We start from the raw sequence: 14,774 nt of genomic DNA, 5'->3' as shown, positions 1-14,774 counted from the left end.
TAAAAAAAATGAAGAACATGGTAAACAAAAATTATTTAATATTAAAATTATTATTTTTAATATTTTATTATTAAAAAATAGAGAAAATAATATTTTAATTTTTTGACAAAAAATTGAATCTATTTGGTCTTAACCCTTATTTAGCCAAAAATTTTATTTTAAACTTATTTAACCTTCAATTAAAAGTACATGGGCTTATTTGTTTTTTTTTTCCAACTGAAAATTGCTAAAGACTTCTGCAACCAACTAATAAAATGCAATGTTCATATGAGATATTTGATTCTGAAATTAGTGAAATTTTATGCGTTTTATGTGTTTTTGTATACTTTTTATTATTTTTGTTAAGCCTTTGGAAAAGTGATACTTCCAAGCATTACATTCATTGGAGGTTGCAAGTATTCTTTTTGAGTGAAACCTCCTTTGAAGCTTGGATTGAGATAGCAATTATAGCTAACCATACGCTTTGAATTTCACTTAAATTTGAAATTCTAATTTATGTCTGATTTTGCGGCCTAATTTCTACTCTATCAAGCCTTCAAATGTTTAGGGACCATTTAGAAATATGTCTTCAATGGATTAATAAGTAAGATGAATTGATTGAAAAAGACAAGTCAAGTCATTGCTTTTTTATCTCAGCAAAATGGACATGGGAGAGTAGAATAGAGTGTTGAAGCCATTAAAATGCATGCCCTGGTCTTCACGGCCATACTTGTCTTGATAGAAGCAACTTTTATAATGTATTATTATTTTTGTGGATCCTTTGGTAAGTGATACTCCCAAAAATTATATTCATTAGTAGTTATAAGTCTTCTTGAGTAAATATATAAATTGGAAATAATTCACCTCTATGATAAATTGGAAAATTATATATAAATTAGAGAAATACAAAAACACATAAAAAATATATTACCTAAGTGACACAATACAAAATTTCTTTAATTTTATGTTGTATATTTTTATTACCTCAATTTTGGAGGAGGAAGAAAGAGGAGAATGGAAGACTTAAATCTTAAAATGGAGAAAGCGAAGGAGAAGAGACTGAAAAAAGAGAATAAGTGTGTAGGCAAAATCGATGCACCTTGTAAAAGGATAAAGAGGATAGGTGTTTGATATCTAAGGAGTTGAGAAAGCTTTTTTTTTAAATATTAATATATCAAAAAAAATTAGCTAATAATAATAAACTATGCGAAGTTGTGATGTACAGTAACTGACATTTAATTAAGATCAAAGGAAAAAGGTTGTAATTTGAAGTAGTCTTATTGTTTAAATTAACTCTGGAGTATAAAAGTCTAATTTTTTTTAATAGTATAAAGTCCAACTCAATTATAAGAATTGAAGATAGAAAAATAAAAGTTCCATTTGAAAAAATGGTAAAAGAAGAGTGCTTGTCTATTTCTTTGGTCTTCGGTCTTCACGTTCTACATATATTGCAAACAACTAACTCGTAACATAACAAATTATTTTTCCTTGAGCCTTCGGATTTCCACATCAATAGTAGATGTGTGTGTACGTGATTTATATGGATTAGCATGTATTAATAAAATTACTATAGTTTTATGAAGGGATATGTTCTATTTCTGAATCACGTGTGTGTCTGTCTTTGAGGGAAAAAAAATCTTAAAGTTAAGAGGGGTGAGCCAGTGCGTGTGAATGTAGCCAAACTCATATAAGTCTTTTAGTGGGGCTAAGCCTTTGGACTTCCACATTAGTAGTAGATGTGCGCGTGTACGTGATTTATATGAAACATGTCTTATAAAAATTACCATAGTTTTACTAAGAGGTGTGTCATGTCTCTGAATCACCTCTTTAAGAGAATATATATATATATATATATATATATATATATATATATATATATATATATATATATTCTTCTCTCCATTTGGATTATAACTGATTTTTAAATAACTCAACTTTTCAACTTTAGCTTTCCACTTCAAGAGAATGGCTAGTCTACTATGGCTTGCTCACTTTCTCTGCTTCCTTTTCTTTCACTTGCATTTCCAAGCTGATTCTTCTCTACCTTTTTCTTTCAATTCCTCATCTGCAGCCAAGCCGTGCCAACATGACCAGAGTCTTGCCTTGCTCCAATTCAAGAAAACCTTTTCCATTAGAAATAATGCCTCTCCCTGGGATTTCCCTTACCCCAGGCCTTATCCCAAAACAGAATCTTGGAAAGAGGGCACAAATTGCTGCTTGTGGGATGGGGTCACTTGTGACATAGAAACGGGTAACGTAATAGGCCTTAACCTTTCTTCTAGCTTGCTCTATGGTACCATCCATTCTAATAATGCTATTTTCTTCCTTCCTCATCTCCAAAAGCTTGACCTTTCTAACAATCATTTCAACAAATCTCAAATTGTACCTCAGTTTGGCCAATTTTTTAATTTAACATATCTTAACCTAAATTACTCTGTTTTTGAGGGCCAAATTCCACTAGAAATTTCTTATCTCTCTGGTTTGGTATCTCTTGATCTTTCAAGGAATTATGATTTGATACTCAAAGCCACTGTTTTTAACGTGCTCGTTCAAAACCTAACCCAGTTACAAGAACTGGACTTGAGTGGTGTAAACATGTCTTTGGTTGCACCTAGTTCCTTAATGAATTTGTCTTTTTCTTTGACATCTCTCAATCTCCATTCTTGTTCATTGGAAGGGAAATTCCCAGATATCAGTCATTTATCTAAATTGGTTTCTCTTGATCTTTCTAAGAACTATAATTTGATACTTGAAACCTCTATTTTTAACGAGCTTGTTGAAAACCTAACCCAGTTACAGCAATTGGACTTGGGTGAACTAAACATGTCCTTAGTGGCACCTAGTTCCTTGATGAATTTGTCTTCTTCTTTGACATCTCTCAAACTCCATTATTGTTCATTGAAAGGGAAATTCCCACATATCAATCATCTGTCTGAATTGGTTTCACTTGATTTTTTTGCAAACTATGATTTGATGCTAGAAACCACTTGTTTTAAGAAGCTTGTTCAAAACCTAACCCAGTTACAGGAACTGGACTTGAGTGGTGTAAACATGTCTTTGGTTGCACCTAGTTCCTAGATGAATTTGTCTTCTTCTTTGACATCTCTCAAACTCAGCGAATGCCAATTGCAAGGGAAATTCCCAGATATCAGTCATCTATCCAAATTAGTTTCATTGGACCTCTCGTATAACGATTTTAATGGTGAGATTCCCTTCTCATTTGAAAACCTTAAACAGCTTCACAGTTTGTACCTCCACGAGAACAATCTTAGTGGTCAAATTCCATCCTCACTTGGAAGCCTTAAGCAACTCGATTCACTGCACCTCTCCTATAACAATTTTAATGGTGAGATTCCCTCCTCATTTAAAAACCTTAAACAGCTTCACAGTTTGTACCTCTATAAAAACAATCTCAGTGGTCAAATTCCATCCTTACTTGGAAGCCTTGAGAAACTCTCCTCATTGGACCTCTCCTATAACAATTTTAATGGTGAGATTCCCTCCTCATTTGAAAACCTTAAACAGCTTCACAGTTTGTACCTCCACGAGAACAATCTTAGTGGTCAAATTCCATCCTCACTTGGAAGCCTTAAGCAACTCGATTCACTGCACCTCTCCTATAACAATTTTAATGGTGAGATTCCCTCCTCATTTGAAAACCTTAAACAACTTGGAGACATGTACCTCATCAACAACAATCTCAGTGGTCAAATTCCATCCTCACTTGGAAGCCTTAAAGAACTTTATTCTTTGGATCTCTCCTATAACAATTTTAATGGTGAGATTCCCTCCTCATTTGAAAACCTTAAACAACTTGAAGATATGAACCTCAACAACAACAATCTCAGTGGTCAAATTTCATTCTCACTTGGGAGCCTTAAAGAACTCTCTTCATTGGATCTCTCTTATAACAAGTTTAAAGGTGAGATTCCTTCCTCATTTGAAAACCTTAAACAGTTTCAAATTTTGGAACTCCAAAACAACAATCTTAGTGGTCAAATTCCTTATTATTTTACAAACTTTAAACAATTTTACAGGTCCCATCCATTTCCAGGGAAGCAAGCTTTCAAGTCTGGTATACCTCGATTTATCCAATAACTTGTTACATGGCCCAATTCCAAGTTCAATTTTCAAACTTATGGACTTGAGAGTTCTCATTCTTTCATCCAACAAATTGATAGGAGAAGTCTCATCTGTAGTTTGCAAGCTAAATTCTCTTGAAATTCTTGACTTGTCGAACAATAGTTTGAATAGCTTCATACCGCAATGTTTGGGAAATTTCAGCAATAATCTTTCAGTATTGCACTTGGGCATGAACAAATTCCAAGTAACCATCCTTGAAACGTTTTCAATAGGCAGCAACTTGAGATATTTGAACTTCAATGATAACCAATTGCAAGGGAGAATCCCACCTTCCATCTCCAATTGTATAAATTTGGAAATTTTAGATCTCGGAAACAATAATATAGATGACAAATTCCCCCATTTTCTGGAAACACTTTCGAAGCTACAAATTCTAATTCTAAAATCCAATAAATTCCATGGTTTGGTGAAAGGGACCTCTGCCAATTATTCATTCTCAAAGCTACGAATTTTTGACCTCTCCAACAACACGTTTAGTGGACCTTTACCTGCAAAGTATTTCAATAATTTCAAGGCAATGATGATCTTTGATTTGAATATGGAATACATGGGGGCACCAAATTATTCTTCTTATGATTATTCTGTGAGTCTGACACTCAAAGGCTTAGAGATTGAGTTGGTGAAAATCCAAACACTTCTTACATCCATTGATTTGTCAGGCAATAAATTCACTGGGGAGATCCCACAATCAATTGGAAAACTTAAATCACTTAAGTTGCTCAACTTGTCTCACAATCAACTCACAGGCAATATTCAACCATCATTGGGGAATTTAAGCAATCTAGAATCACTGGACCTTTCTTCAAATCTTCTTGTTGGAAGGATTCCAATTCAATTGACATATTTGACATTTTTGGAAGTATTTCGGGTTTCACATAATCAACTTGAAGGACCTATACCTGAAGGAAAGCAGTTCAACACATTTGATAGCACTTCATATGAAGGAAATTTGAGATTGTGTGGACTTCCACTAGAAAAAGTGACATTGGGGAGAGGCAAAAACCAACAACATCAAAGGAAGATGATTCCATGTCTAAATATGGATTTGGATGGAAAGCTGTATTGGCAGGGTATGGATGTGGAGTAATAATATTTGGTGTTGTAATGGGATATGTTGTGTTTAAAACAAGAAAACCTTAATGGTTTGTGAGGATGGTTGAAGGTGAAGGGCATCGAAAGCTAAATAGATTTAGCAATTAATGTTCAAAGAGAAACGTTTCAATGTGACTGGTGTTTACAGGTAATATTTCATGATATTTCTTGCTTTGCATATAATCTAAGGTTAATTACCCTTCTTTTTTCTTTCTCTTTTTATATGAATATACTTAAATTGTTTTTTTGGAAATAAATTATTCTTATTGTTAATTAGCACAATATTTGATCTTATTGTTATCAGATTTTATCCATTTACCCTGAATTTCTTGCAATTATTTTTTTTTTTCTACCTTGTTAGGTAGATGAAGAATAAGTAAGAAGATGCGGCCAAGTGAAGATACATTTTTAGATGCATGGCACATGTGAATGTGGGGGCAAATCTAGCACAGTTGTTGTATCATGTATAAATTTATCTTGTTATGCTTCTCTCTGTCTCTGTTTTCTACATATATAAGTTTTCTTAAAATAATGAAAGTTTTTGTATGTCTAAGATTGGGAACTTTTGTTAGATTTTAATTTCCATTTTGTTATTGTTGAGCTATAGTCTGACTGTATTTTCCTTTATTTTGAATGAAACCATGATTTGAGCTACAATATACCAATCTTGGACTATATTTGCCGTTTGTTGAACAAGGATCGGTAGGTCCATTTTCAGCATACCCTTAAGATTTGGGATCCCATTGATCACAACCGTGGCTCTCCAATTTGCGCCCATATGGATATGTCTAATGTGAGTACGTGAGCAGCCCAATCGAAAAGCAATTCCACTCCATTAATGGTAATGGGACAAGGATGAGATTAAGGCTTCCTGCCCCCATCTCCACTTCACCTTAATTTTTGTGTTCATATGATGTATGATTATGTGCAATCCGTTTTGATTAATTAAAATACTAAAGTTAGAAATTGCGCATTTATGTATTTTAAGAAGTTCAAGGATAATTAATACAATAAAAAGTTGTACTGAGGAGGTCTAATGGCCATGGTTTAAATGAGTGAGGCATGCTAAGTTTTTTCTGAATTTTTGATTAATAATATATATGCTTATCAAACAAAAAAAGTTCAAGGATTTAACTATTATTTAAATAAATCTAGAAATATTACGTACAATAACATTTGAAATAACTGATAGAATAATCTACTTAGCAGTGAACCTTGAATGACATTAATGGTATTGTGCTTGGTCTCTTTACATTGGAGAAGAATAATTTTCTTTCTTTCTTTCTTTCTTTTTTCTTTTCTGTGTCAGTAATATCAGCATTTATAATTAAAAAGACAAGTAATGCTTAGCTTAATAGTATAAAAGTCGTCTCTAAAACTATAAAATTTTAAGTTTCAATCAAAATTAATTGTAAAAAAGAAAAATGCTAGTAGTGACTTGAGAATCTTTCTAATTAAATGCTTGTAGAAATAAATGTTATAGAAATTAAATTCCACTTGTTATGCTTAAAAAATGGTGCAGAATATAGTTAAGAATAGAGTTAAGTCATTATTCAAATTAGAAATTGATTGATATTGTCTAATAATCAAAGAAAAACCAAGTCAAACTTGAGAATCCATCTAATTATATACTTGTGGAAATAAATGTCATAAAAATTAAATTTCACTTATTTTGCCTAAAGAACAGTGTAGAATATGGTGAATAATAGACTTAAGTCCTCATTCAAATTAGAAGTGGATTGATATATCTTACAATCACAGTAAAGTGAAGTCAAACTTGAGAACCTATCCAATTAAATGCTTGTGGAAATAAAGGACATGGAAATTAAATTCCATTTGTTATGCATAAAGAATGGTGCAGAATATGATGAAAAATAGAGTTGACTTATCATTCAAATTAGATGTTGATTGATATGTCTAATAATCAAAGAAAAGCAAAGCCAGAAAATGTGTTTAACTTTAATTTATATGCACCAAAGAATTTGGTCTACCATTGCCACATACGAATGAAGGCTTATTATGTGATTAATCACAGCCTTGGTGGCTCTATTGTGATGGAGATACTCCTCTAAATACAAGTAGATATATTTTACTTCTAATTAAGATATTTAAAATTTGAATGTCATTTATCATTATATAAAATAAATAAATAAACAAATATAATTATAATTTGAGAATACAAACCAATATTTTATTGTATAACCTAATAAATTCAACGAAGTTAATCTAGTCTGTAAGGAGTTTGTGCTCTTTGCCTTTGGCTTGGCACAGGAATGAATCTATTTCACCATTTTCACTCTATTTGCAAATTTAACTAAGCTAAACTAAACATCCTCAAGCTTAAGCTGAAGGCGCTGAAGTTTCATTATTCTTTATCAATTAGGATTTCGACTCTACTGTGTGGGAGGGGGGCATGAGGCAAAATATTATCTATTAGAATTATATAAAATGCACCAGGTAATGCCCAGGAAAGATGGTGGAGTCACAATGGTCTCACTTAAGTACCACCTCCTTAGACAACATTTCCTAGACATGCACTTCATACAATCCTAATAGAATCAAACCACTGGTAAGTACCGTCTTCCCATAACACTACCACGGTACTAAGGATTTATTCTATGAAGTTATAGATAGACAGGAGTCACCACCCGGGTAATAACCAGGACATATTTAGTGTTTCTTCCAAGGGTCATGGATGGCAACTTACTCCTTGCAGAGTTTCCACAATCGTCATTACCATAGCCCAATGTCTAGGTTCGGGATAGTGGGTACGTAAGGGGAAGGTGTTAGGCACTCCTTACGCCTGGTCTAACCTCGTTAATTCGAGTGTCAGTCCTCTACTAATGTTTCTAAAAGTCTTGTTTATTATTCCTTTATTAAACTTCATCCTAAAAAATGCAATTCTAATCCTACACACGTAAGTAATTCACAAAAGGGTTGCTGTTTACAAACAATTTTCATGCACAAGTAATTCCTATCTATGGGGTTGCTAATTATTTAAATGATATTTACCAGATGACTAAAATTAATTTATTATTGAGAATTTAATTTACAAACAAATTCAATTTCAAATAATCCTATGTTTCTATTTAACTTAATTAATTAATTTTCACCAAATTAGCCTAAGGATAATTCAACTAAGTTAATTATGTACATGCGTAATTTATTCTAATATCACATAAGGCCCAAATAATCACAACCTAATAAAGATTTCTAACATGTAAATTTATTTTACAATTACCAAGTATTAAATTAAATTTATTTTACATGCCAATGTTAGTTTAATTTACAAATAAGATTAATTTTAATTTACGAAGTATTTATTTAAATTAATTACATGCAAACGTCAGTTAAATTAAAAACAAAGTTAATTTTAATTTACCAAATAAAAATCCTATTATTACTACAATTTCATGCCAATGGTTATTCGAGGAGTTTAGAGCTACTTACCTGTTGGTAAATGCAGTTGCTATTGGGGCAAGCTACTGTTAAAAAATGGTCTTTTCTTCTAGTATGGCAATAATATCCCTGGCTTACTCCCGTTTAGCTCCACATAAGCTCCACATAAGCTGCGCGCAAATGCCCTCTCTGGTATTTACCTTAGGGCTACTTACCAATTTTATTTGTAATAAAAAATAAAGAAACTAAAGAAAATAAAAGAAATAAAGAAAATATTAATAACAATTTACATTGGATTCTAACTCTAGTCTCCTAAAGGGTTAAGATTCATAATTAGTTATAACTACCTAATGGTCTAAGTCTTCTAACATGATCCAAACACTTCATAACACTTCCTGAATTAAAAGGACACAGAAAAATAGATCAAATATCAATTAAAACCCAAGAAAATACAAGAACATGCATAAATATACAATTTCCAAATTCTGGCAGATTGACGGTAGCAAGAAATCTAATTTTTTAAAAATAGTTAGACATGCCTAAAAATCATAAACAAATTACAGAAGACAGCCTACATATCATACAAGATCATAAAATTTTTAAATCAAACAACACCCTAGCCGAATGGTGTACATAAATCGTAACTTTTCTAAGTGACAAAATCATACTACTTTTTTGTAAAATTCAAAACTCATTAACCACAACAGATATGAATGCAAAACCAATTGAAAAAGATTCATAAGATTTTGAAAGTAATTTTAGACACTAGATTTACACAAAAATATTAAGAAACAAGGGATATATGGGCTCCACAAGTCGGGTATCCTGCAAATCGGATTTTACAGGAACCCTAAATTCAAACAGCCATAACTTACAAAATACAAAAGCTTTTTCAGTGATTCTTGAGCCTAAAATTAATAGAATTTCGTGAAGAATAGGAATATAATTTTCCAAAAATTTTTACAGATTAAGAAGATAACAAAAAATAATAAAAATGTGAGAGACCAAAAACTGAATATGTGCAGAGTTGTTTATCCCCTCAAATTAAACATGATTACATGATCTATATGAACATACAAGATAAATTGAAAACAAGGAACATAGAATTAAATATTACATGGCATAGATCTTGAAAAGAAAATAAAAGAACTAAACTTTAAGAAATGTTGCTAGAAAGAAAGAAGAACTAAAAGAATTTTAGCTATTTTTCTCTTTAATTTTTTTTCTTTTTTTTATTATTATTTTTTTTGTCTTCTCCTCCCCCTCCTTTTTTTATTTTTTATCAGTGGGGTATTTATAGGGTTTTGGGAGAGAGGTGTGATATGGTTTGGAGTCCTAGGATGATAAAGTTTAGATTACTTAAACAACTAGGATTGTAGAATTTGGATGAGACTGAGATATGGATGAGATGTTTCAACCAATAGGAAGAGAGAGGAAGGGGAAGGCACCAATAGAAAGTGAGGAAGAAGCGTGGTAGGGTTTAAAATCCTGGTGTGATAAGGTTCAGATAACTTAAACAACTGGGATTGAGGAATTTGGGTAAGACTGGAATGTGGGTAAGGCGTTCCAACCAATAGGAAGAGAGGGAAAGGGGTGGCACCAATAGGGAGTGAGGAAGAGAGTGGGGCCAATGGGGGAGAGAGAGTTTGTATAGGAGAGGGATAGAGAAAAAGATATTTTCTTATAGAGAAAAATATATTTTCTTATTTTAATTTTCAAAAAATAAATTAAATGAGTCCTATTTAAAATTCCTAACTAAGCTTTCTTAGGCCCATGACGCCCAATTAAACTCAATTACGTCTATTTAAGAACTACCCATATCAAATTTAAACAAAACAAAATTTTATTTAAATTAAATTAATTTCCCAAAAAGCGTATTATTTTTTTTTTCAAGATCATGCCATGAAATTAGTAATTCAGTTCCATGCCTTCAATTATATCTTATAGTCATACAATTTTTCATCATCGGGTTTCCCACGGCCTCAATGCACATACTCATCACAAAATAAGGGTCTACAGTTTGCCCCCTACTTTGGCGAAAGTTGAAATCAATGCGAAAGCATTGCTCAAGTTTCGTCAAAGTGAAACTCAATCTTCTAATAACTATGAAACATTGGCTATAAGGATCAAGTACATCTTGTTCGGTTGACATACTCTATGTTATGAGACTGGCTACGATCTCATAACCGTGATAGTTGTGTCACGTGAAAATTGAGTGCATCTTGCTCTGTTGATACACTCTGCGTTATGAGACTAGCTATGGTCTCATAACAGTAATAACTTTGTCATGTGAAAATCGAATGCATCTTGCTCTATCGATACACTCTGCATCGTGAGACTACCTACGATCTCATGATAATGGCAACTCTGTGATTTGAAATGTTATGGATTCATATTTAGGACCACAATAAACTACCTACGTATCCCCATCGCTATCCTGAGGAAGAATCAGACCCACTCGTAGTTCGACACTTGAAACTGTAGTGATGCATGTTCTTCTACGCCTTACACACCTATAGGTGACATGTTGATGTGTGTTCTTCTACACCTCACATAATTATGCCACGTGCCCTAAACAACTTTTAAGGACTTACCAAAAAACATCTGTCATGAAATATTGTGGGTTCGTATTTAGGATTGCGATCCTAAACTACCTACGTATCCCCCTTGCTATCGTGAAGAAGAATTAGACCCCCTGGTAGTTCGACACTTGAAACTGTGGTGATGCATGTTCTTCTACGCCTTACACACCTACAGGTGATATGTTGATGTATGTTCTTCTACGCCTTACACAACTATGCCATATGCCCTAAACAACGTCTAAGGACTTACCAAAAAAAATATCTATTTCATGATTTGAAAAAATTGGGATGACTAGGTCTCAGAACTTTTTTTGTGATTTTTGTGCTTCTTGTATGCTACTTCCTATCATGGGTATGTTGATTTTGCTAGAGATTCTAAAAAAAACTAAGTCCTCTGGGGGACCTCTTTTTGCAAAAACTTTCTTATAACCTCAAAATTTTTGAGAACTGTTCACCAAAAAAATACTTCCTTAAGGTCACAATACAATTTCTCTCTGATTTTTCTTTTTTCTTCTCTCCCCCCATGGTTCATTATTTTAAAGCCATTTCAAAATCTTGTTTTGCCTTGACTCCTTTCTCTTCCATGAACTCAATTCTTTGTGCCCTAACTATTGCCTGAAATGCCCTTTAAGGTTTTCATCTTAGCGGGCTTGCTCTAACTTTTGCCTAAGCGGCCCTTTTGGGTTTTCCACTTAGCGAGCTCTTTTTTTTTTTTTTTTTTTTTTTGAAATTAGACAATTGCTAGGGCAGTCATATCAAGCACCTATCTTGTCATACTCAGAAGACATAAATTAAATCAAAACAATGCAGTTCAAGTACTTAATCATTTGATGTATCCCTCAAGACACAAACATTCACAATCATAATTAAATAAAACATATTCCTAGTTAATACAATAAAAGCTTCTTTATTTATTCAGGTACACCATTACTCCCTCTTACATTTAGTTTTGCTAAATTTCTAACCTTCTAAAGTTAGAAATAAGCTTTATAACCTGCTGAATGGCCTTTTCAGGTTTTCCATCCAGATCTTCTCTCATCTCTCGTTTTGCCTAGACTGCCTTTCGCAAGTTTTCAATCTAGCATTTTTTCTTTTTTTTTGCTTTGACCATTACTTTTGCCTAGACCACCTTTTGCAGGTTTTTAGCCTACCGGGCTTGTCTCATACAAAGTACCATTTAAGCCTGTCTAAATTGACTGGTTCTTGAAATTCATTCCCATCCAAGTCTGATATTCTTACAATAGAAAGATCTTTTTGACTATGTATGGACCATTCTAGCTTGGGTTAAACTTTCCTCTTAAATCAAAAGGGACGGGCCGAGCTTGTTTCAAAACCATGTCTCCCTCTTTAATCTTTCTTGGTTTCACCTTCTTATTAAAGGCTCTAGCTATCTTCCTCTGATAAGCCTGCATATGATACAAGGCTCACATCCTCTTTTCATCAATCAAAGCTAGTTCATCATATCTCTTTTAAGCCCACTCATTTTTTAGGATCTTAGCTTCTAGCATCACTCTTAAGGATCTGATCTCTTACTTAATGGATAGCATTGCTTTAGTCCCATACACTAAAGAGAATGGGGTTGCCCTCGTGGATGTCCTTGTAGTACTACGATAACCTTAAAGAACATAAAGGAGTTTTTCAGGCCAATCCTTATATGTTTCGAACATTTTTTTTTTCCAACTAGAACCTTTCCATTCATATGGGGACCACACATTCCTGCATGTATTCATATGGGGACCACACATTCCTGTATGTACTTCTTTCATTATTTACTCAGCCTATTTTTCTATCACACATAAGAGTTTGTAGAATTGCCCCCCAGCTAAAGTAAGTTGAGTGGCTAATCTATGAATTATTACTCTATCTCTTTTGTAGGCTTACTGCGAGTATTCTCTTACTTCGAGAGACCTCCTTAAATCTTCATATCATTTTCCTTCTCCCTCTAGGTCCACATGTGCTACTATTAATCCTTCATAGCATGAAATTTTACTCCTCATTAGGATAACTAGCTAAGTCAACTTTTGATCACTCTTTTCCTATGGGGACATCAGTGTGGCTTGGGAATCGATCACCTGATGTTAAGCTCGAGGCATGTGCTTCTTGGTACTTTGTTAACAAGGCTATAACTTTATTTCTTTCTTCTTGGGTTAAATCTTCAGCTAACTTAATGTCTTTAGGATTATTTGGTGTACCCAAATTAATAGAGATCGATTTTGATGCATTAATAGAAACTGATTCTAAATGATTATGAATGCCATGCATATGCCTATTAGAATAAACATCAAATAAGTAAGCAAAAGGACTAGTCATATTAGTAATTTTTGCCTCGAAATCTTCATCAAGTACATCAGAAATGGAAACATCAGTATCACTACTGTGAGCATTACAAAAGACAAACTCAAACTTAGGAGTGTAACTTTAGGTTCTTGGCTTCCATGCAGTCTTTAGATCAATGGTGCTGATTTTCTGCTCTAATTCTTTCACATGTTGTAACTCCTAATCATATGTCAAGGTAATTGCCCCCACTTTTAAGAACTTAGGAGGCTTTGGCTCTTCTTCCTCTTCTGTTGGCTCATAGCCCAAACCATGACTCATGATCTGCCCCATCATCTCAAGAAAAGTCACCAGACCATCTATACTTTCTCCTAGGCCTGTGCTAAGAAAAAACTTCATCCCTTTCTTCATAGTAGCCACTTTTAGATCCATCTAGTTTTTATAGATCCCAATAACTTGAAAATCAGACACTAGTGGAACTGAACCATTTAGTTGTAATGCAATTATCTCCTCATCAAAATTGGTCTAAACATCTAAAGGACCCTCATCATAGCTAGAATTATGACAAATGTCAACAACCATTATAGACTAAGATTCATTGGGCTTTTGGATGGGTTGGGTAGGTTCATTGAGCTTCTGGATGGGTTGGATAAAGTCAATAATTCTGTTAGGGTTAGTTAGGGTGATGGAGATCATGTAGAGACCTAGTGTAGGTGAAAATTTTGGTTATGCATAGGGCTAGTGTGGGGTTTTTTTTTTTTGATTGATTTTTTGGGTCAATTATCCTTTTGGCATCAATTAGGTCTTAGATATCATGCTTAAGTTGAAAGCATTAGTCTGTGTCATGATTATGGGCATTAGTAGAACCGATAACATTGGTTGATATCATAGCTAGGTGGGAGTGGATTTGGTAGTGGTCTGAGTGCTAAGAGCTGTAGGAGGTCTTGAGTTTTGAGACGCTCCAAAACTTCGGATAAGGATTGACTGAATTGAAAAAATCTCCTTTGGGTGTGAGACACAATTTGAACCTCAATAACTTTAATGCCACTTAATTGGCCTACCTCGGGGCCTCTTTCTAAAGTTGACCACAATTTTCTCTTCTAGCTCAAACATCTCGGCATTCAATATTTCATCAAGCACCGTTATAGTTTCTTCCATCTTAAGTAGTGCAGGTGAAATCCTTACTAGTCTCTTCCCTTCCCTAACCCAAGTGACCTGATTGAAAGTCTCTTTGGTGTGTTTTGAGGCTATGTTTGCTCAAAAAAATAGGATTTAAGGGTTAACCTAAGTATGCTATGTACATGA

General features: G+C 33.5%; 1 pseudogene; it reads left to right on the top strand.

Moving 5' to 3' along the window:
* Positions 1-3,057: 3,057 nt before the first annotated feature.
* LOC110645224 (receptor-like protein 9DC3) lies at positions 3,058-5,322 on the top strand (annotated as a pseudogene).
* Positions 5,323-14,774: the final 9,452 nt, after the last annotated feature.

Source organism: Hevea brasiliensis, chromosome 14 (assembly GCF_030052815.1).
Source record: "Hevea brasiliensis isolate MT/VB/25A 57/8 chromosome 14, ASM3005281v1, whole genome shotgun sequence".
NCBI lineage: Eukaryota > Viridiplantae > Streptophyta > Magnoliopsida > Malpighiales > Euphorbiaceae > Hevea > Hevea brasiliensis.
This window is presented reverse-complemented; position numbering and strand designations above follow the sequence as displayed.